General features: G+C 45.4%; 1 protein-coding gene across 1 annotated transcript in view; it reads left to right on the top strand.

The window, feature by feature from the left end:
• The first annotated feature begins 21,449 nt into the window (after positions 1-21,449).
• Positions 21,450-23,093, top strand: part of LOC137431706 (NGFI-A-binding protein 1) — a 55,418-nt gene continuing 53,774 nt past the window's right edge. The window contains exon 1 of the mRNA XM_078781206.1: positions 21,450-21,884. The gene's annotated coding sequence lies outside the window, so the exon portion shown is untranslated. The remainder of the gene's footprint in view (positions 21,885-23,093) is intronic.

Here is a 23,093-nt window from a genome sequence, read left to right on the forward strand (position 1 = left end):
CTGTGTGTCTGTGTGTCTGTGTGTCTGTGACCGCTGTTTCTCGACAACCACGGGTCCGATATACTTGAAACTTGCCAGGTATATTGCTGGGGACCCGAGGATGTGCCTTTTCAAGGTTTCATATTAATCGGACAATTACTTACCGAGCTATGTCCAAAAAACGCTTCAACCAATCAGAGAGCAGCGAGCTATCACGTGTGCCGAACGTGGCGATCAGACTCTGCCTCGGACGGCACATTTGACAGCGTATTCATTTATTTCACGTTGGAAAACTATGTTGCCGTTAAACTATGTTTTAAAACGAATTCAAACTGCGATTAAATTAAAACGATTCATCCTAACTGCGATTTGCGAACTTCCGGACAGTGACGACTTATCTTCCGGCAGCCAATCACAGAACGCTCTGTTGCGTAGGCGTGGCCGATGTGAGACGAGCGGAGCTGAGCGCGTTACGAGCTGACCGCCATTACGGTACGTAATTCGATTTCTTATGCGCATTATTTCTCCCAATTCAGTCAGAGCGAAGGGCGGAAGCGAAGAGCGTTGTTTTTTTTGTTTACGGGCGTACGGGCGGGGTAGAGCGTACGGGTAGCGTTTTTTTTTTTTTTTGGCCACGGAACGGGCACCCACGTACGGGCAATGCCCTAGTAACTATAATGCATGGAAGGAATCCATCATCACGGACTAGTATGACAGAGTGATACACGATGTGTGGTGACTGGAAGTTGTGTCTCGTGATGTCGGCAACATATAACAACCGGATACGGATGTGCACGTCACTTCCAGGTTGACGGGCCGGGAAGGGGTGGTGTGCTTGCTGCTCGCACAAAAAACTAAGAGCCACTTTGAATTGCTAATGTAGGCTGTCATGTAATTTCGTGTCAAATGTTTGTTAAAAGCAAACTTTTACTTGATTTTGTATATTTAGGTTGTAAAGATTTTTTTAAAATAGGGTGGAATTCTTTTTCGAACATGATAAAGGTCCCAAATCCAATATAATAACAAGCATTACGCCTAGGTCCCCCGTCGGGGAAGTGATGTGAGTTGACAAAGTGGAAGACGCAGAAAACATGCGATGATAAGATATTTCGCTCACAAGGTTCAGACATACATGGTGGCGGCCATCTTGGATTTTGACGTGGCGACCCAATTTTCAATAGCGTTCTTCCTTATGCCTAGATACACCCACACACCAGATTAGAAGTTGGTACTTCGCTTATTTTTCAAGATATTTCGCTCACAAGGTTCAGACATACGTGGCGGCGGCCATCTTGGATTGTGACGTGGCGACCCAATTTTCAATGGTGTTCTTCCTTATGGGTAGATACACACACACACTAGATTAGAAGTTAGTAGTTCGTTTATTTTTCAAGATATTTCGCTCACAAGGTTCAGACATATATATGGTGGCGGCCATCTTGGATTTTGACGTGGCGACCCACTTTTCAATAGCGTTCTTCCTTATGCCTAGATACACCCACACACCAGATTAGAAGTTGGTACTTCGCTTATTTTTCAAGATATTTCGCTCACATTGTTCAGACATATATATGGTGGCGGCCATCTTGGATTTTGACGTGGCGACCCAATTTTCAATAGCGTTCTTCCTTATGCCTAGATACACACACACACCAGAATAGAAGTTGGTACTTCGCTTATTTTTCAAGATATTCTGCTCACAAGGTTCAGACATACATGGCGGTGGACATCTTGGATTTTGACGTGGCGACCCAATTTTCAATAGCGTTCTTCCTTATGCCTAGATACACCCACACACCAGATTAGAAGTTGGTACTTCGCTCATTTTTCAAGATATTCCGCTCACATGGTTCAGACATACATGGCGTCAGACATACATGGCGGCGGCCATCTTGGATTTTGACGTGGGTTGCACCCACACACCAAATTCGAATGCGGTCCTTTGCTTACGCACGCACGCCCGCACGCACGCACGCACGGGCGGACGGACGGACACACGGACGGAGGGGAAAACCATCGTCCCCCTTTCGCTCCGCGGTGCGACGGGGGACAATAAAGGAGTCTTATATAGCCCCATCAAGCAGAGTTAACGACCCTCGTGGCGCTTTACATTATCATGCGAATGCATACACACCGCACACACAAACACAAACATACACACACACACACACACACACACACACACACACACACACACACACACACACACACACAGACACACCTTCACTCTTGCCCTATTCCTCTCCCTCCCCATTCAAAACCCACAGATGTGTACTCCCCCTCCTCCTCCCCTCTCTCCCCCGCACATGTACACAGACAGACTCTCGATCTCTGTCCCACCTCAAACGAAAGGGAAAACAGGACTTAGACTTTGAAAGACTTGTGAAACAGATAGGTTTTGAGGGAGGTTTTAAAGGCAGGAAGAGATTCAACATGTCGAACAGAGGAAGGCAAGTCATTCCAGAGCCGAGGTGCAGCAAAAGAAAAGCTGGTGCGCGGCGGCTCTAAGGTCATAGACTTAGAGTCTCGCTTGAACGAAGCCGTCGCCGAGGTACATAGAGAGTGAGCAAATCGGAGAGATAGTGAGGTCCCGCTCCACACAATGATTTATAGCCGGCGAAGCCGGTGTTGTGAATGAACGCGTACGTATTATGTTGAAAAGCCAGATTTTGCTGGATCCCTTGAGAATTTCGAAGCTTTGACGCACCAAATCGCTCAAGGCCGCCATCTTGCGGATGCGGAAGTATGCATAAAAAAATTGAAAAAAGTTCAATAAGAGTTTGTTTCACCCGTCTTTTTTGGATTCACAATCATATGCACCTCTAATTTGTAATTAAAATACTTTAAGACCAACCTTGTTCCCCGTGACCGCACGGGCCTGGTTACCTTCAACGAAAATCGTCAACAAACACCGGAACTAATGAGATTCGAGCATTTGAAAAAATATTTCAAAAAATCTTTTTACCACATTTCGGACGCTTAAAACGGCGTCAAATATTCTAAAATTGACAAAGAATTATTTTTTTGAAATCTCGAGTCCGTAGGGGATAGTTTTTCACAGCCAGAAATATCCGAAGTTGAGATGGAATTCACCGAATTAATCAAGAAGGAAATTTTATAAATTTTAATCTCATCCAGAATGCAAATGGTGTCATTTTGAACTAGGTACGGTACGTACTACACCTACCTACAACCAACTACCTAACATACTGATGCCATAGTGATGGGTAAAATAGTGGCAAGAGGCTTTGGCTTCGCCGGCTCATTGCGGCTTTGCAGTCGGGTACTAGTAGCCGGCGAAGCCGGTGTTGTGAATGAACCGTACGTATTATGTTGAAAAACCAGATTTTGCTGGATCCTTTGAGAATTCCAAGCTTTGACGCACCAAATCACTCAATGGAGGCCGCCATCTTGCGGATGCGGAAGTATGCATAAAAATTGCGAAAAAGTTCAATAGGAGTTTGTTTCACCCGTCTTTTTTTGATTCACAATCTTATGCACCTCTAATTTGTAATTAAAATACTTTAAGACCAACCTCGTTGCATGGTCCCTGGTTATCTTCAACGATAATCGTCACCAAACACTGGAACCAATGAGATTCGAGCATTTGAAAAAATATTTCAAAAACCAAATCGCTCCATGGAGGCCGCTATCTTGCGGATGCGGAAGTATGCATAAAAATTTGAGAAAAAGTTCAATAGGAGTTTGTTTCACCCGTCTTTTTTTGATTCACAATCTTAGACACCTCTAATTTGTAATTAAAATACTTTAAGACCAACCTCGTTCCCCGGGCCGCATGGGCCCTGGTAATCTTCAACGAAAATCGTCACCAAACACCGGAACCAATGAGATTCGAGCATTTGAAAAAATATTTCAAAAAAGCTTATTCCCGTTTCGGAGGCTGAAAACGGCGTCAAATATTCTAAAATTGACGAAGAATTATTTTTTAGAAATCTCGCGGCCGTCGGGGATAGTTTTTCACGGCCGGAAATAGCCGAAGTTGAGACAGAATTCACCGAATTAATCAAGAAGGAAATTTTATGAATTTTAATCTCATCCAGAATGCAAATGGTGTCATTTTGAACTAGGTACGGTACCTACTACACCTACCTACTACCTAACCTACTGATGCCGTAGTGATGGGTAAAATAGTGGCAAGAGGCTTCGGCTTCGCCGGCTCATTGCGGCTTTCCAGTCGGGTACTAGTAACATAGTGTGCAAATTTTGTATTGCACACGAGCAGACACAGGCAGCCAGTGTAAAGATTCAAGGAGCGGAGTAACATGGTCAGACTTCTTCGCCTTCGCCTTACATACACAATATGGCCGCCTGCAATGAAAATAGACACTCATTATGGAATAATTGGCATTAAACATTAGTTGTAGTTGCTGGTGTGAATTCAGTTATTATGTTGATACCATATTTATGATGACAGATACCGAAACAAATTATATTATGGATAAGAAATACTATATGATGGCCATTTTGGATTTCAAAATGGCCGCCGTGAAGTATATAGGTAGCATATCGATGGTATGTCAAAGCAAATACATGTACATGCATAATCGTACATTTGGAGAGGAAAATGCGAACAATTCGCATGATTTATTCACAATAAACATTCCAAATGAACAAGCATTGTAGCAAAACAGAATAGAGTGTACATCTCTGTTTATAAAGGTGTGTGTTGAATATATCCCATTCTTACCAGTATAGGCTTACTGTAAGATCAGGCCAATCATAAGATTTTCTGCACTGAAGGTTCCATCTCACCCTCACCAGCCACCCCTAATGGGATGACCTACCACAGTTGTATTAATGAGGAAAGAATATTAGGGTGGCACATCTAGACCTTATAAAAAGAGACTAACTGACTAACCGTATCTTTTGTGTACATATATATATATATATATATATATATATATATATATATATATATATATATATATATATATATATATATATATATATATATACGTATATATATATATATATATATATATATATGTATATATATATATATATATATATATATATATATATATATATATATATATATATATCTATCTATAATTCCAGTAATCTCTGTATGTATGTCTGTATGTCTGTGACCGCTGTTTCTCGACAACCACGGGTCCGATATACTTTAAACTTGCCAGGTATATTGCTGGGGACCCGAGGATGTGCCTTTTCAAGGTTTCATATTAATCGGAGAAGTAGTTACCGAGCTATGTCCAAAAAACGATTCAACCAATCAGAGAGCAGCGAGCTATCACGTGTGCCGAACGTGCCGAACAGACTCTGCCTCGGACGGCACATTTGAGAGCGTATTCATTTATTTCACGTTGGCAAACTATGTTGCCGTTAAACTATGTTTTACAACTAATTAAAACTAATTTGCGATTCTTTCGCTTTCCTGCGCTTTTGTGCACGCTATGGCGATTTCTTTACCAAACTCCGCAAGCCGTTCGCTTTGGACCAAACCATTTCATGTAAATAGAGGGGGGGGGGGATTGTCACCGTACTCGCAAGCCGTTCGCTTTGGACCAAACCATTTCATGTAAATAGAGGGGGGGGATTGTCACCGTACTCGCAAGCCGTTCGCTTTGGACCAAACCATTTCATGTAAATAGAGGGGGGGATATAATTTTAGATATAGATATAGTACGGGCATGCCCTAGTATATATAACTGTAAGAAATAGTAGAAACTCCAAAGTACGAGCAGGGCGTCTCATTTGTATTGAATATATAATCGTTAGATTAAATAAGACGCGGACGTAGCTTCAGGACGTCGATCTTTAATTGTCGACAAGCTTTCGACCAACAAAGGTCTTCTTCTGAGTCAGCCCCAAGGCTTCCGTCGAACTTGGGGCTGACTCAGAAGAAGACCTTTGTTGGTCGAAAGCTTGTCGACAATTAAAGATCGACGTCCTGAAGCTACGTCCGCGTCTTATTTAATCTAACGATTATATATATATATATATATATATATATATATATATATATATATATATATATATATATATATATAATATCACTGTTCATTACTGTCTCATATGCCAACACTATCTTGAACCTCCATCATCATCATCCAAATTGGCGTACTCATCATTATCTCTTACTAATTGTTCATCTCTGGCTTTGTTGGTGCAACTATAACCGAAGCAGCCACATAACTCTGTGCATGGAATGTTATTATTCTGACAACTGCATTTCCGCTTGCAGCCAGATTTGCACCCACACTTCACCAAGTTCATTATTGCATCAGGTGCTGGTGGATTCAAACATCGAACTGGAGTAAAACGGCATGTCGCTTCATCGCTCGAAGTTCCAACCGCACTCAGTTGGAGACGGGAGACATGGGTGACTTTCGTCAGCTTTTCTCCAAATCATTGCTATGTAATGAGCTCGTGCAATATGTGATGTTAACGAGCCAGTAGTTGGAGGAAGACTTTCTCCTTCAGCCACACGGTTTGAGTATAAAAACCAACGAAGCTCATTTACTTTGGTGTACACGTTATTCCTGTATAGCTTGCAGACAAGTCGTTCCAAGTGGGAGCATATTTCTGGAGATGGATCGTCTTTCCCTGGTGACGCCAATGCTTCCAGGATCTCATCATCACAAGACATGAACACCTTGAAGCTCCAGTCCTTGGTTCTGCCAGCAAATCTGCCAGATGCATCAGACCCTGTAAAAGCGTGGAAACCTAATATTGCTGATGCACGTTTTTGTCCTAACTTTTGGTAAATAGGTTGCACTGCGATATATCTCTTCAGCTTGCCCTTCCCTGTGAGAAAGCTGGAAGCAACTGGTAGGATTGGATACATTTGAACCATCAGTAAGAAGACATCCGTGTCAGGAGAATCAATCACAACCTCTGTATCTTTGTCAAATGTAAGGGCGTGCAGCAAGAGTAAAGTATCTGCCTCTTCTTGACTGTGGGTGATTCGGGTGTTTGGGACATGTGTATTGCCATTGCTTCCTGTTCCAGAAGTCACAATGAACTTCTTTAATCTGTTGCTAGGACTCTTGCTGTGATCTAGACACTTGGCAGCTAAATACTCTGTAAGTTCTGCTTTGGTCTTGATATTTGAGAGGAAATCCTTCAACAAAATATTTTGGATTAACGAGCCATCCTTGACGTGGTAATATGTTCATTTCCCCCTTTTTTTTTTTTTTTTTTTGTATACTGAATCGAGGCTCGTGAAAGAGCTAACATTTACTTCACAAACAAATCAACCAGACAAACAAAATATATAAAAAGAGGGAGCGGTCGACAAGATGCGGAGAGAAGGGGAGGAAGCACACAAACACAACATTTGAGAGCAGGGATATCGGGAGATGTGTGGGAGGGAGAGGGCCTGGGGGGAGGCAGGATAGGTATAAAACGCAAGGACACCAAGGACTTCCAGGAAAGAAGTCAAAAGTCACCTCAAAAAAGTGGATTTGGGGTGAAATTAGCGGGGGTAGAAAAGATCAAGGTTTTGGATTGGGGAAGATAAGAGATGGTGGTGAACAGCCGTTTTAAAGACCTGGAGGGAGGTGTGGGATTGAAGGGAGTGAGGGAGTTTGTTCCAGAGTCGGGAGAAAAGAGGAATGAAAGAGTGAAGGTGAGCAGAGAGTCTTGATTTTGGCAGTTTAACCATAAGAGGGTTGCAGGCAGATCTTGTGCGACCTGTAGGAATATTTGGGGGACAGAGCCCAGAGAGAGCTGGGGGAGCAAGGCCAGAGAGGAGTCGGTAGAAGACAGAAAGACCACCAACCTGCCTGCGGTGAGTAAGTGAAAGGCCCTCGGAGATAGCGTCATCGCGGGAGATTCCAATTATTCTGAACGCTTTGGTTTCAACAGCGTGAAGATGAGCTAGGTGTGAGGCAGGAGCACCAGCCCAGAGGGGAGAGCAGTACTCCATTGAGCTGCGGATGAAAGCCTTGTATGTGGTGAGGAGCTCAGGTGTGCCAAGGAAGGACTTTGCATGACGGAGGATGCCCAGTCGGCGACTGACTTTGGAGGCCAGCTTGGAAATGTGGTTTTCCCAGGAAAGATCATGGCAGATAGTGAGACCCAAAAGCTTGAGTGACAGAACTTCTTGGAGAGGATTATTCAGAAAGTAGATGGGGGGGTTGTCCAGTCGGTCCTTTCGGAGAGACATCGTAAGAGTGTGAGATTTGTCAGGATTGAAAGACATGTTCCACTTGTTTGCCCAGTCTGTGATTTTGTCAAGGTCTGCAGAGAGTGAGGAGGCTGCAGACTGCCGATCTGAGGGATGAGGAATGGAGCGGCAGAGAGTGGAGTCATCAGCAAAGAGATAGAGAGGATTTTCAAGAGAGTCAGAGAGATCATTGATGAAGACCAGAAAAAGCACAGGGCCCAGAACACTGCCTTGGGGAACTCCAGCCTGAACAGGAAGAGGAGATGAGAGAAACCCATTCAGGGCCACACGTTGACTACGACTAGAGAGGGAGTCCGCCAGCCATGCGTGGAGATTTCCATGGATACCAAAGGAGGAGAGTTTGGTGAGCAGAGCGGGGTGCCAGACCGTATCGAAGGCACGTGATATGTCGAGGGAGACAGCTCTAATTTCCTGTTTGGCATTGAGGACCTCCATCCATTGTTGAGACAGCAGAAGCGTCACTTCAGAACAGTCCAGCGTTTTGTCTTGAACCATTCCTGGGTGTTTTTTGAAGGGTGTTTGGGATCATTGCTCTGCTGCAAGACCCATCACCTGCGATGGAGACCCATCTTTCTGACACTGGGTTGAATATTGAGCTCCAAAATGCCTTGGTAATCTCCTGATTTCATGATGCCATGCACACATTCAAGGCACCCAGTGCCAGAGGCAGCACAGCAACCCCAAAACATCACTGAACCTCCTCCATGTTTGACTGTAGGGGAAGTGTTATTTTCTTTGAAGGCTTCATTTTGTTTTCTGTAAACATAGAGATGATGTGCTTTACCAAAAACACTCTAATTTGGTCTCATCTGTCCACAGGACATTCCCCCAGAGGGATTTTGACTTGTTCAGGTGTGTTTTGGAAAACTCCAGTCAGGCTTTCTTTTGTCTCAGAAGAAGTGGGGTCCTCCTGATCTCCTACCATAGAACCCCTTTCATTAAGTTGGTGACAGATGGTGCGAGTTGAAACTGTCGTACCTTGTGTCTGAAGGTCAGCTTGAATCTGTTTGTCAGTTGATTGAGGTGCTTTCTCCACCATTCGAACAATCCCTCGCTGAAGGCCTGCAACCTGATATCATTTTTCGACAGGACTGCGCTCCCCCTCATTCGGCCTGAGTCATGCGAGCCGTCCTGAATGAAAAAATTCCTGGCCGCATCACTGGCCGAGACGAACCAATTGCCTGGCCCCCACGATCTCTAGAGATAACCCCCCTTGATGTTTTTCTGTGGGGTTTGTCAAAAATGCTGTCTACAACACCAAGGTGGCAAACCTGCAGGATATTCATTCATGGATCACACATACATGCCCACTGGTGAATGCATAATATGCTGAGCCGAACATGGCAAGAACTTGTGTACCGCCTTGATGTCCTCCACGTGATAAAAGGAGCTCACATTGAAGCGTATTGATGGTGTGCCAAAGCTTTATGCATTTCGTTGTATCATTTGTGGTTCTAAATATATTAACAACCAAATTTATCAGGTCTTTTTGGAACACCCTGTATATACTGCATATAGTGTGATGGTCGTGGGTCCAGAGAGGACTTCGTACACCTCCTGGACGGAAATAAAGCGCATACACATAGGAATTAATTTCGTTATTATTCTGTTCTCATATTATTCTGTTTAGCTCATAAGAATAGTCTGTACTTTTTTCTATACATAGTTGAGGCCCATGGAAGAGCTAGCACACGAAATGGATCAGGATGTAACAGCCAATAATAGGACACAAAACACATGCATGGAGAAGGAAACTCCAAGGAGGAAAGAACTGGAGAATTACATGGGAATTGGGTGGGGTTAACGAGAGTAGAAAATATCATGGTTTTGGATTGGAGACGATATGAGATGGTGGTAAACAATCCTCACCCCATTCCCACACAATCAAAGTTTCCCTGCACCCCACACACACTCCAACCATTCCCCGCACCCAACACACTCAAACATTTCCCTGCACCCCACACATTAAAAACAGTGACGACTCCATATAAATCTCTTTCTCTCTCTCAGACAACATGGACAAACTTTAAACCACTCACCCCAACTTCCTCATATGTGACGATTTCAATTGTCACCATGAAAATTGGCTGGGTGTTGGTACCTCTCTCATCAGCCATGGCACTTTAGCAAAGGGCTTCTGTGACTTCATGGGACTGACTCAATCTATGAACTTTCCCACCAGTTATTCTCCAAATGACAAATCCTCCTTCTGGACTTGTTGGTGACCAACTTCCCCACAAATGTCTCCTGCTTTTCCTCTGCTTAAATTGGTTCATCAGTTCATATGCTTGTGAATGTCAACATCTCTCCGGCTATTTTCAGAGAGCTGCCTTAATGTCGACGAGACTGGCATGTCATTCAAGCAGATTGACAGGGACTTCAAGCAGTCCTCTCTCTCTTCAGGACTGGTCCCTCATATCTACTGTCCCTGTTGTTAACTCGGTCTGAAAATTCTTCCACAGAAACATACTCTCTCTCTTATGCACAGATTCATCCCATTCATCCCATCCTTACCTTCTTCCTGCCAATGGTACAATGAATGCTGTGGTAAGATAGTTGCTCTGAAATAACTTACCTACTCCTCCTGGAAGGCAAAGCTGACAGAAGGCAATCTCAGTGCTTTTCGAAAAGAAAACAACATCCGTCCAACCTCAAGATTGAACTTTCAAGCTTGTCTCCCTCCTCTAAAACGTGGTGGTGCCTTGATAAGTCTTTGTCTGGAGTATGCTGCCCTTCCATCCCTTCCCTCTCTTCAAATAGCACACCAACCGACTCCACTCATGAAAAAGCTGAATGCCACAACTCTGTTTTTGTTTCCAAATTTGGCGTCCCCAATCCCTTACTCTCAGTTCTAATCGTTTCCTGTCATACCCAACCGATCTTGATCTCTATGTTGTTTGCACCTCTGAAGGTGGAAAAGTTTATTTCAAACCTCAACTCTGCCGCTACTACTGGACCGGATGGAATCTGCTGACGTGTCCTAAAAAGCAGCCATGCTGGTCGTGTACATCCTCTCTCTGCCCTTTGCACCTTGTCATTTGTGCTCGGTCATCTTCCAACTGCTTGGAAATCCACCAACATCACAGCAATACATAAAAAGTTGCAAAAGCTGATCCCCTTAACGACAGACCTATCAACTCACTTCCAATCATCAGCAAGGTCATGGAATCCATCATTGCAGTTCATATGAAAACCTTCCTTTTCTCCAACAATTTAATCTCAGATCAACAATTTGGTTTCAGACCAGGTCATTCCATCTTGGATATGCTGCTTCTACTCAGTCAACAATGGATGAAGGCCCTCAATGTCAGACATGAGATCAGGGCCGTCTCTCTGGACATATCTTGTGCTTTTGATTCAGTCTGGCATCCTGCCTGACACTCCAAACTCTCCTCCTATGGTATCCATGGAAATCTCCATGCATGGCTTGCCGGCTTCCTCTCCGGATCGGAGTCAACATGTGGCCCTGAATGGAATTCTCTCATCTCCCCTTCCTGTTCAGGCTGAAGTTCCTCAAAGCAGTGTTCTGGGCCCTGTGCTTTTTTCGGATTCATCAATGATCTTTCCGACTCTCAGGAAAATGCTCTCTATCTCTTTGCTGATGACTCCACTCTTTGCCACTCCATCTCTCAACCCTCAGATCGGCAGTCTGCAGCCTCTTCACTCTTTGCAGACCTGGACAAAATAACAAACTGGTCAAACAAGTGGAACATGTCTTTCAATCCTGACAAATCTCACATTCTCACTATGTCTCTCTGACAGGACCGTCTGGAAAACCCTCCCATCTACTTTCTCAACAATCTTCTTGAAGAAGTTCTGTCACTCAAGCTTTTGGGCCTCACTATCAGCCATGATCTTTCCTGAGAAAACCACATTTCCTAGCTGGCCTCCAAAGCCAGTCGCTTATTACACACTGGGCTAACACTAATATTACACAATATTACACACTGGGCATCCTCTGTCATGCAAAGTCCTTCCTTGGCACCTTTGAGCTCCTCACAACATACAAAGCTTTCATCCGCATCTTGATGGAGTACTGCTCTCCCCTCTGGGCTGGCGATCCTGCCTCACACCTTGCTCAGCTTCACGCCGAAGAAACCAAAGCTTTCAGGACCATTGGTATCTCCTGCGATGAAGCTGATTCTGAGGGCCTTTCACTCTCTCACCGCAGGCAGGTTGGTGGCCTTTCTGTCTTCTACCGACTCCTCTCTGGCCTAGCTCACCCAACTCTGTCTGTGCTGTGTCCACTCCCCCCCCCCCCAGCCCTCTCCCTTCCACAGATCTCCCGATGTCCCTGTTCTCTACTGTTGTGCTTGTGTGCTTCCCTCTCTGTCCCCATCTTGTCTCCCCCTCCATTTATTGTTTCATGTGTCCGTTTATGTTTTTGGTGTTTTATGTGCTAATGTGTGTTTAATGTGCTAGCTCTTACACGAGCCTCGATCTTGTATACAAAAAATATTAATAATAAATAAAAAATAAATTGGTCTTGAGGGTCTTTGGGGTATTAAGGGTCTTTGAGGTCTTAAAGAGTATTTGGGATCTTAAGGGTCTTCGGAGTCTTAAAGGTCTTCGAGGGTTTTAGGGATCTTCCCTTCCCTCCCCCTTGCCTCCCACCTTCCCTCCCCTTCACCTTCTCCCTTTCGGCCCCCCTCCTCACTCTCCCCCTCTCTTCATATTCCCGGCACAAAGCGATTCTGCGTTACCCAGCAACGCCGGATACTTTTGCTAGTTGTTGAATAAAAGAGACATAAGGCTTTCTCAGCAGATTTTCTTTGAACATCATGTAACTAACTCGGGTGTTATGATTGATGCATCCTATGATGTAGTGTTGTTACATTTTCCTGAAATGATGCAATTCATGAGCATGAGCACATGTCGCAATGTCTGTACAACTTACAATGAGCCTGCAGTTCGTCCCCGATTGGATTGATTTTGTTACCTCTATTTGACTTAGCCTGCTGTCTGTGACGTCATTTCGTCATTAATCACGATGCTTTGCATCACGACCTATGGATCTATAGATTAAGTGCAGTAAACTGAATAAGTTTTGATTCGACATATAAATCTCATAATTTGTACTTTCTAGTTTGCCTTTTTTGTTGTTTATTGTCTTTTGAAAAGTTTGTCTTTTTTGTTGTCCGCGCATTCCAAAATAATCCCATTCTTTTGTTGTTTATACATTGATGTTTTAAAAAGAATCCATTTTTTTGGTTGTTTATACATTGATGTTTTAAAAAGAATCCTATTTTTTTGTTGTTTATACATTGATGTTTTTTAAAGAATCCCATTTTTTGTTGTTTATACATTGATGTTTTAAAAAGAATCCCATTTTTTTGTTGTTTATACATTGATGTTTTAAAAAGAATCCCATTTTTTTGTTGTTTATACTTTAATGGATTTGAGAATCCTGTAATTGTAAATATCACCCTCTGTAAATAGTGTCATGATTCCTTGTAAATACCTCCGTTAATTGTAAAGGTCAAAGGTCGTCCCCTTAGTTTATCCATCGCATGCGCGTAGGAAATCATATTCCCTTCTATATAGTTATTTCTTATTCTATGTAGTTTAAGGCTCTGTTTCCCACTAGTTGACTCTGCATTGCACCAAATGACATAAGATAGTTCCCTTTTCAAATCCCCCAATCATCTCTTCGAAGTGCCAGTGCATTGGGCGGTTTTCTTCACCCCAACCTCCATTACGCACGCGGTCAGCTCGGAGAAGAAAGGCGTGTCTCCACCTCGTCATGAGAAGGAGGAGTGAGCCAGCCCCCGATCAACCAACCAAGGATGAGGGATTTGGCCTGAGAGGGCGGAGAGAGAGCGTTTGAGGAGGTTCGCGAAACTTCCATGGGCGTGGTTATATAACCCGTCGCCCGGAGCCTCCCACCGGAGTCCACCGGAGCCCAGTTGAGTCCAGTCCATTTAAGGAGGAGCTGTGAGTCCAGTTGGAGCAGATAACCGAGGAAGCCCCCACAGCAGATGAGTAAGGAATCCACCGCAGCTGAACCAACCGCAGCTGAGTCCACCGCAGCTGGGTGGAGTTGAGCTTTAACGGCGGTTCGACCCGCGGCCGCGAAGCAACGCCACCGTGTGAACGAAAGTGTGGAGAGTCGGCGGCTGCTCACTCCCGGCCCGGCCGTTCTCCTGCGTCCAGCTGAACCTTCCAGCCCTGTGGTCCCACCTCCTCATCCGTCCAGCCATCCACCTCCTGCCATTCCTGTCATCATCCCCGTGTAAGTCTGACTGTCGTCTGTTTGTCCGTGTTGTCCCTGGGAATAAGTAAGACTGTATAGATAAGTAGAATTTCACTGTGTCTTCTCCTTCTGTCATTATTTTCGTTTCTTTCCTCCTCCTTGGTTCCTTTGATTGTGTAAATAGTAATTGGTTAATAAATCCTGTTCTTCCTACATTTGCTTTCCTTTCTTCACATCCGTTCGTCTTTGTGATTTCCCCATTGAACACCTGTGGCACGATTTGGCCAACGTTTAGAATCGGGTCTAGTTTTTGTTAATGGTTCGAGCCGCGGGCGGCTAATCCGCTCGGCAAATAACATCTTGTCCGCGGTCTCGAACGAGGTTGCTCACCTGCCTCTCTGGAGGGAGCTGGGCAGCTTCAGGACTCACGTCGGTCAGTCGCAGACAAGGGGATTAATCCCGCCTTGGTAAGGGGAAAAGGGGCCGATGGTGAGATCCATAACAAATTGGTGCCAGGAGCTAGATTCGGACCCGAAGTGCGCTCAACGCACTCGAAATTACGAGTGGCCAAAATTTTATTTTAACATTCCAAATTAAAAATCGTGCCATGGATGATCAAGGCGATCGGATGCCGGTGGGGGAGATAGAAGGGGTAGAAGCGACCCAGGACCCCAGGGAAATGTATATGGGGGAGAGAGAGGAGGAGAGCAATGAGGATGTGATTGCTGGGGGTATCAGGTGCACAAGATAGCACCCTCGCGCACGAGGTTTCAGGCGCACAAAATGGCACCTCGCACATGGCTGCGGCAGCCACGCCCGCTGCACCAATGGGCTGGGTCCATTTTCTGGCACAAATGAGGGCCTCTATGGAAGAGTCAATGTATAATTGGAAGAGGGACGCCATGTCAGACGAATCCGGGTGTGATCTGGAAAAATTGAGGGAGGAATCCAGGTGTGAAGTGGAAAAACGGATAGCAGAGGCAAGAAGGGATAATTTAAAAAGATGATGGAGGACATGAGGCGCAAGTCGGGCGAGCAGGTCCCAAGGGTACGCGACGAGGTAACGCGGGTTGAGGAGCGCAGATTGAGCGAGGTGGAGCAAAGAGTAGCCAAGTTGACCAGGGCTATAAGGGACAAGACGCGAGATGTGGAAAAGCCGACGACCGTCAAATTGGATAAAAAAATGTCGGGAGCACCGGGGAAGGTTGAATTGGAAGACGAAAATTTATGGGCGCCGACGGTCGAGGTAGAGCAAAGCGCGGGTAAAATGACGGGTATAGAGATCGCGACCCGGGGTATGGAAAAGCCGGCGACCGCTGAGGTAGAAGAGGGAATTTTAATAAAGCCAGTGGTCGTCGAGGTGAATAAAGAAAAAGAAGTAGTGGGAATTGAAATTGGAGAGACCAGGGACTTAGAAAAGCACTCGCGGCAGGGAAAGATGGAAAATGTGCAAAGTCCCTGCTCACATCACGATGCTGTGCTTAATAACACCAATGAAAGTTTGCAGGTGGTGTTGGAGTGAAGGAGAAGAATCCCCCAGGTGAGTCGTGCTGTATATTGTGCGGGGAGAATTTGCAGGAGGATGTTTGGCGCAGAAAGAATTTTCACGCGATTGGGGTCGATATGGCACCCGGGCGTTTGTGGGAGGTCCGAGGGGCGTGGTGTACGAAAGAATGGCACTCGTGTGAGGAAAAAGTGTGCGTCGGAGGGTGAATGCGCGACCGAGTGTGGTGGTGAGAGTGACGAAAGTGACATGGAGCACGAGTTGGTTGTAGCAGGTGAAAGAGGATGCACACCTGGAATGGAAGGATGCACGCTTGGGATGGACGGTGAGAGTGTGAGAGTGTGTGAGAAAGCACACCTGAGTTGGTTGTGGCGCGGGTGTCGGAGAGCCCATTGAAGCGCGTGAGTGGGTGGATGCGAGAGTGCACGCCCATGGTGAGTGTTACGGAGGACGTAACGGAGGAGAGGTGTGGAACAAAGTGTGCGCAATAGGGTGCGCGAGAGGTGTGGTGTGTAACAGGGAGTACGGTGGTGGAATGGACGGAGTGTGTGGAATGTACGGGCGGCGTTGGAACGCCGGGTTTGGTGAGTGTGAAAAGGGTCGCGTGTGCGTGTGAGCATGCGAGTAAGGCATCGACGTGGAATGGAGCAGTGGTTAGATCGACTTTTAGCCGAAGTGAGCCCTCGGTTCATGCCGGGCTTTGTGTGCAGCGGGAACCAGCGGGGATCATAACCACGGCGGTTTCGAAAGAACCGCCGTGCGCGATCCACGCCAGGCCTCGCTCTGAACGGTCGCGTCCGTGCTCCGCTAAGCGGAGCGGGCGGCCCGGTTCGAGGACAGGTAGGAAGGGTCGACACAGCGACCCCTTATGGTTGCGGCGTTCCAGCCGGCAGAGATTGGGGCATCAAACGGTTCCATGCCGAGATGGTGCGTGGAATCTCGGCCCGAGTAAGCCTCCTTCCCTGCACCGAATGCCGGACGGACCCAACCGCCGGCAACAAACCACCAGCATTCATTGCTCGGCTTCGCGAAGCCGGGCTTTGAAAATGTAAAGACGCACCGAGGCTCAAGTTAAAGGACATTTGGTAGGGATAGGGAATTTGTGATTGGCAAAATTTGATGATTGGCAAATGATTGGTAAAATGATTGGCAGTGATTGGCAAATTTTGATTTGCAGGAAATTGGATGGGCAAAATTAATAGTAGGAGATGCCCGATGTGGTGGGATGACAAATCCACCATCCTTCACAAAAAGGGGGCACATGAGCTACAGTTTTATGGGGTTTGGCAGTGAAAACTAGCCGGGAGGGTTAGGATAATGTATGGGGACCTAGAGATGACCATAGGTAACGATAGATTTAAGTAGCAACATTATACAGGTAGTGGGGACGTAGGTAGATTAGAATGGATGATAACGACGTGGGATGTGCTTAGTTTAAAGGGAAGACGGGGAGCACCGAGTTAGAAGGAAACCAGGTAGATCAGATGATGGTGTGTGTTTGAGAATCGAAAGTGTATGGAGCAGTGTATGAGTGAGTAATGGTGATTGTGGATTGTATTGAGCGTGGAAGTGTATGGAGCAGCGTATGAGGAACAATTGTGGTTGTGCATTGTACTGAATGATTGAAGAAGCCTGGGAGGAAGGAGGGTGCAGGAAGCACCAGGTGTGATGGCACAGGTGTGCAAATACAGGTGTATGGAGAATGGTTTTGTGGAATACATGGAGTATGGAATATATGGAGTACGGAATGGATGGTGTGGAGTGAGTATGGTGGAAACTGTGCAGTGGAGTGGATGGTGCGAAGGTGTGTATGGGGAGGATGGACCCCATCATGAATACCCGGGGAGGGTAGTTTAAGAGTTAGGTAGAGGGAGTAGGTAAATTGTGGTTGGATATTGGCATCTGTGGTGCGTGGTGGAAGAATGGTGTTTGGATGGGTGCATTAGTGTCGTGGAAATGGCTGGGTGTGTGGCCTGTTAGTGTGTGTAGTTAAATGGGCACTCCGCCACTGTTAGGATGTCGGCCAGGTGAGGCCGCAGGTGGGCTCAGGGAGCCGATAGAGTTGTGGATGGGGCCCGAGGATCCGGAGGACGGACCCGGGTAGCCCATGCCAGAGAGGGCACCGAGTGGGGAGAGCGCCAGAGGGCCTTCCCCAGTTAGATAGGTTAGGTAAGGAGCAGGTAAGCTCGGAGGCAACTGCAGTGGTGGAGGTGTGCAGGTGGGTAGACCTGCTGGGAGAGCTACACGACCCAGTCCTGAAATTGTGCAAAGGCACAGGGAGTTGAATCAGGGGAGTGAGACCCCAAATTGAGGAAGCACCACAGTTTGGTCAATGGGAATTTGGTTCTTAAAACCGCATAGAGTGTAAGACGGCCAATGGATTGGCAGGGAAAGACCCCGGGTAGTGTAAAGTGTGTTATGTCATTTAGAAGGTAGATAGGATTGGAATCTCCTCGCACCATCTACATCCACTCACCTGAGGTGACGTAACTCCACACCATGCCATGTTTTTATTATTTTTGTGCAAATGTTTGGATTGTGGGACACATCATGACGTGGGTGTGACATTGTGCTTTGTTGTTCCATCTCTTCCTCCTTAAGAGGGATTGATGATGAATTGGTGATGGCAAATTTTGGATTAATGGGATTGTGACGAATTTGGTATAGGGGAAATATAGGGAGGACGAGACGTAGTGACGGATTTGTAATGTGTAAATTGTTGTAAATATGGGTAAGGGCAAGGGTGGAGTAGGTGACGGGGGGGGGGGGGGGGTGGGTGGCGTACGGTAGGGACGAGCTTTTTCACTTCGTTCTCCATACGCACCTCGTTCTGCATTACCTGGTTTGATGTGCACCCTTGCGCCCTTACCCCTCGCTAACCTGCCCTCTCTGTCTTCCTTCCCCGACCCATGGATCGTGCTCTCCGGGCACTGAGGGGAGCGTGCGGGGGGGCCGCGTCGGTGTGCCCGAATCCTTGCAACCAGCTGCCTGCATCCACGCGCCACTTATGGACCACATGTCTGTGGCTGAGCACCACTCATAGACCCCACGGGTTGGGGCATGGCCCCTCTGCTGGGACCGGCCACGATGGCCCAAGATCTTGCTTGCGGACCCGGTGAGGTGGCACCAAGCCCACAGGTGAACCACTCATAGTCGGCCCCTGTGAGCCATAAATAAAAAACGGACACGTTTTGTGCATTTTTATATCCACCAAATAGGCAGCAAAACAAGAAGAACATGAAGTTGACAACATCTGGAAGAACAACGGCCAGCAGAGGGAGCCGAAGAGGAAGACCACCAACAGGGTTTTGTTTTTATTTATAACTATGGTGACTGTGCACTCCGGTGCGTTTTGGTGCTTTATGGTGCTCTTTATTGGTGCTGGTGCGTCGATGCAGCGCAGGCTGTCTTCCCCCCCCCCCCCCCCCCAAAAGAAAAATCACAGGTCCTGGGTTGCAGTGTAAATACAATCAGCGTCACTTGTAAATAATGCTCCCCACCGTACCTGTTTAGTTTGAGAACAATTCCGCAATTCGGTTATCCTGTGGGCGTGAATCTGTTAGGTAGGGTGCAATGCAGCAGAGGGACATGCTTATTTGTGTGTTAAAACTGTCACACTCAGGGTCAGGTTAATTGTAGAGGGAATTACACCTACGTGCCACACTAAGTTAAGTTTTATAGGCCCGGGATGTGCCTGGAGGATGAGGGTGCAGTGTAACGGATTTGAGAATCCTGTATTTGTTGTAAATATCACCCTCTGTAAATAGTGTCATGATTCCTTGTAAATACCTCCGTTAATTGTAAAGGTCAAAGGTCATCCCATTAGTTAATCCATCGCATGCACGTAGGAAATCATATACCCTTCTAAATAGTTATTTCTTATTCTATGTAGTTTAAGGCTCTGTTTCCCACTAGTTGACTCTGCATTGCACCAAATGATATAAGATAGTTCCCTTTTCAAATCCCCCAATCATCTCTTCGAAGTGCCAGTGCATTGGGCGGTTTTCTTCACCCCAACCTCCATTACGCACGCGGTCAGCTCGGAGAAGAAAGGCGTGTCTCCACCTCGTCATGAGAAGGAGGAGTGAGCCAGCCCCCGATCAACCAACCAAGGATGAGGGGTTTGGCCTGAGAGGGCGGAGAGAGAGCGTTCGAGGAGGTTCGCAAAAGTTCCATGGGCGTGGTTATATAACCCGTCGCCCGGAGCCTCCCACCGGAGTCCACCGGAGCCCAGTTGAGTCCAGTCCAGTTAAGGAGGAGCTGTGAGTCCAGTTGGAGCAGATAACCGAGGAAGCCCCCACAGCAGATGAGTAAGGAATCCACCGCAGCTGAACCAACCGCAGCTGAGTCCACCGCAGCTGGGTGGAGTTGAGCTTTAACGGCGGTTCGACCCGCGGCCGCGAAGCAACGCCGCCGTGCGAACGAAAGTGTGGAGAGTCGGCGCTGCTCACTCCCGGCCCGGCCGTTCTCCTGCGTCCAGCTGAACCTTCCAGCCCTGTGGTCCCACCTCCTCATCCGTCCAGCCATCCACCTCCTGCCATTCCTGTCATCATCCCCGTGTAAGTCTGACTGTCGTCTGTTTGTCCGTGTTGTCCCTGGGAATAAGTAAGACTGTATAGATAAGTAGAATTGCACTGTGTCTTCTCCTTCAGTCATTATTTTCGTTTCTTTCCTCCTCCTTGGTTCCTTTGATTGTGTAAATAGTAATTGGTTAATAAATCCTGTTCTTCCTACCTTTGCTTTCCTTTCTTCACATCCGTTCGTCTTTGTGATTTCCCCATTGAACACCTGTGGCACGATTTGGCCAACGTTTAGAATCGGGTCTAGTTTTTGTTAATGGTTCGAGCCGCGGGCTGCTAATCCGCTCGGCAAATAATATCTTGTCCGCGGTCTCGAACGAGGTTGCTCACCTGCCTCTCTGGAGGGAGCTGGGGCAGCTTCAGGACTCACGTTGGTCAGTCGCAGACAAGGGGATTAATCCCCCCTTGGAAAGGGGAAAAGGGGCCGACGGTGAGATCCGTAACAATACATTGATGTTTTAAAAAGGTTCCCATTTTTTTGTTGTTTATACATTGATGTTTTAAAAAGAATCCCTTTTTTGTTACTTATACATTGATGTTTTAAAAAGAATCCCATTTTTTTGTTGTTTATACATTGATGTTTTAAAAAGGATCCCATTTTTTTGTTGTTTATACATTGATGTTTTAAAAAGAATCCCTTTTTTGTTACTTATACATTGATGTTTTAAAAAGAATCCCATTTTTTTGTTGTTTATACATTGATGTTTTAAAAAGAATCCCATTTTTTGTTGTCTATACATTGATGTTTTTAAAATAAGCCCAGTTTTTTTGTTGTTTATGCATTTATGTTTTAAAAATAATCCCTTTTTTTTGTTGTTCATTGATGTTTTAAAAAGAATCCCTTTTTTGTTGTTTATACATTGATGTTTTAAAAAGAATCCCTTTTTTGTTGTTTATACATTGATGTTTTAAAAATAATCCCATCTACTTTGTCGCCCCGCCCCCTTCTCCTCCTCCATTTCCACGCCCTCCTCGATGGCTACGCCCTTTTAATGATGTCACGCAGTCGGGTCCAATAGCAAGGCGGATGTGTGTCTGGGGACTCTGGGCCGTGTAAGAGAGATCTTGTGGTGTCGTGTGCAGATTGCTGCTGTGCTGCGTGTTTTGGTCCGATATATTGTGCTGCTATACATACTGTAGTGCGGTGCTTGCTATATAATTGTAATGTGCTCTACTGTGTCGTATAGTATAGTATAGTATATTATATAGTATGGTTGGGATTGGGAATGAGTGTCCAGCCCTGTTGGCCCATTGGCATTGCGCACCTGGAACTCGTGGGGTAGTGTAGTGTAAGCGTTGTAGGTGGTGAGGGTAGAGTGAAGAGGAAGACACGAGCGGCAGTGGCGCGTTCATACTCCAGCAGAAGGCGACCCAGGGGCAGGCAGGAACGAGGTCAGACGTCAGAGTGCAGGGTTCAGAGCGTTGAGGGTCGACTCTCCTCGTCGCGGACACCAGGTGAGAACGTCAGTCTTTTCGCCCATGTACCTGTGTCTATGTCTTTAATGAGGACAAATCTTGTACAGTGTGTGTTTGATAGACCGAGCAAAAAAGGCTTTCCGATTTGTCTGCGTTTGTCCCTGTAAAGGTCACGTGCCGACAACGACACGGCTGTTCACGCGCGGTTGGTAACTTTTCGTCATCCCACGTGACCCTAACTTTTCTCTGGGGTATTTTGTTTTAATGGGTGTAAAAGATTTCTAATTTATTTATTTATTGTACACTCCACCCTCTCCTCTCCTTTCCCTTTCCCCCGTCCTCCTCCGCAACACTACACAGATTTGATTTCAGCTAACCTGTACCTATGTATGCAAGTGACATCCACACCTAGATTACTGAAATAGATGTTAAAACTTTTAATTAAATAAGCGTTACGACGCCTACAGCCTTACACACATACATACAATATTACACATATATAGTCTTACACACATACATACAATATTACACATATATAGTCTCACACACATACATACAATATTACACATATACAGTCTTACACGCATACATACAATATTACACATATACAGTCTTACACACATACATATAATATTACACATATACAGTCTTACACACATACATACAATATTACACATATACAGTCTTACACACATACATACAATATTACACATATACAGTCTTACACACATACATACAATATTACACATATACAGTCTTACACACATACATATAATATTACACATATACAGTCTTACACACATACATACAATATTACACATATACAGTCTTACACACATACATACAATATTACACATATACAGTCTTACACACATACATACAATATTACACATATACAGTCTTACACACATACATATAATATTACACATATACAGTCTTACACACATACATACAATATTACACATATACAGTCTTACACACATACATACAATATTACACATATACAGTCTTACACACATACATACAATATTACACATATATAGTCTCACACACATACATATAATATTACACATATACAGTCTTACACACATACATACAATATTACACATATATATAGTCTCACACACATACATATAATATTACACATATACAGTCTTACACACATACATACAATATTACACATATACAGTCTTACACACATACATACAATATTACACATATACAGTCTTACACACATACATACAATAT

The sequence above is a fragment of the Myxine glutinosa genome, chromosome 7 (assembly GCF_964187855.1).
Source record: "Myxine glutinosa chromosome 7, kmMyxGlut1.1, whole genome shotgun sequence".
NCBI classification, from domain to species: domain Eukaryota; kingdom Metazoa; phylum Chordata; class Myxini; order Myxiniformes; family Myxinidae; genus Myxine; species Myxine glutinosa.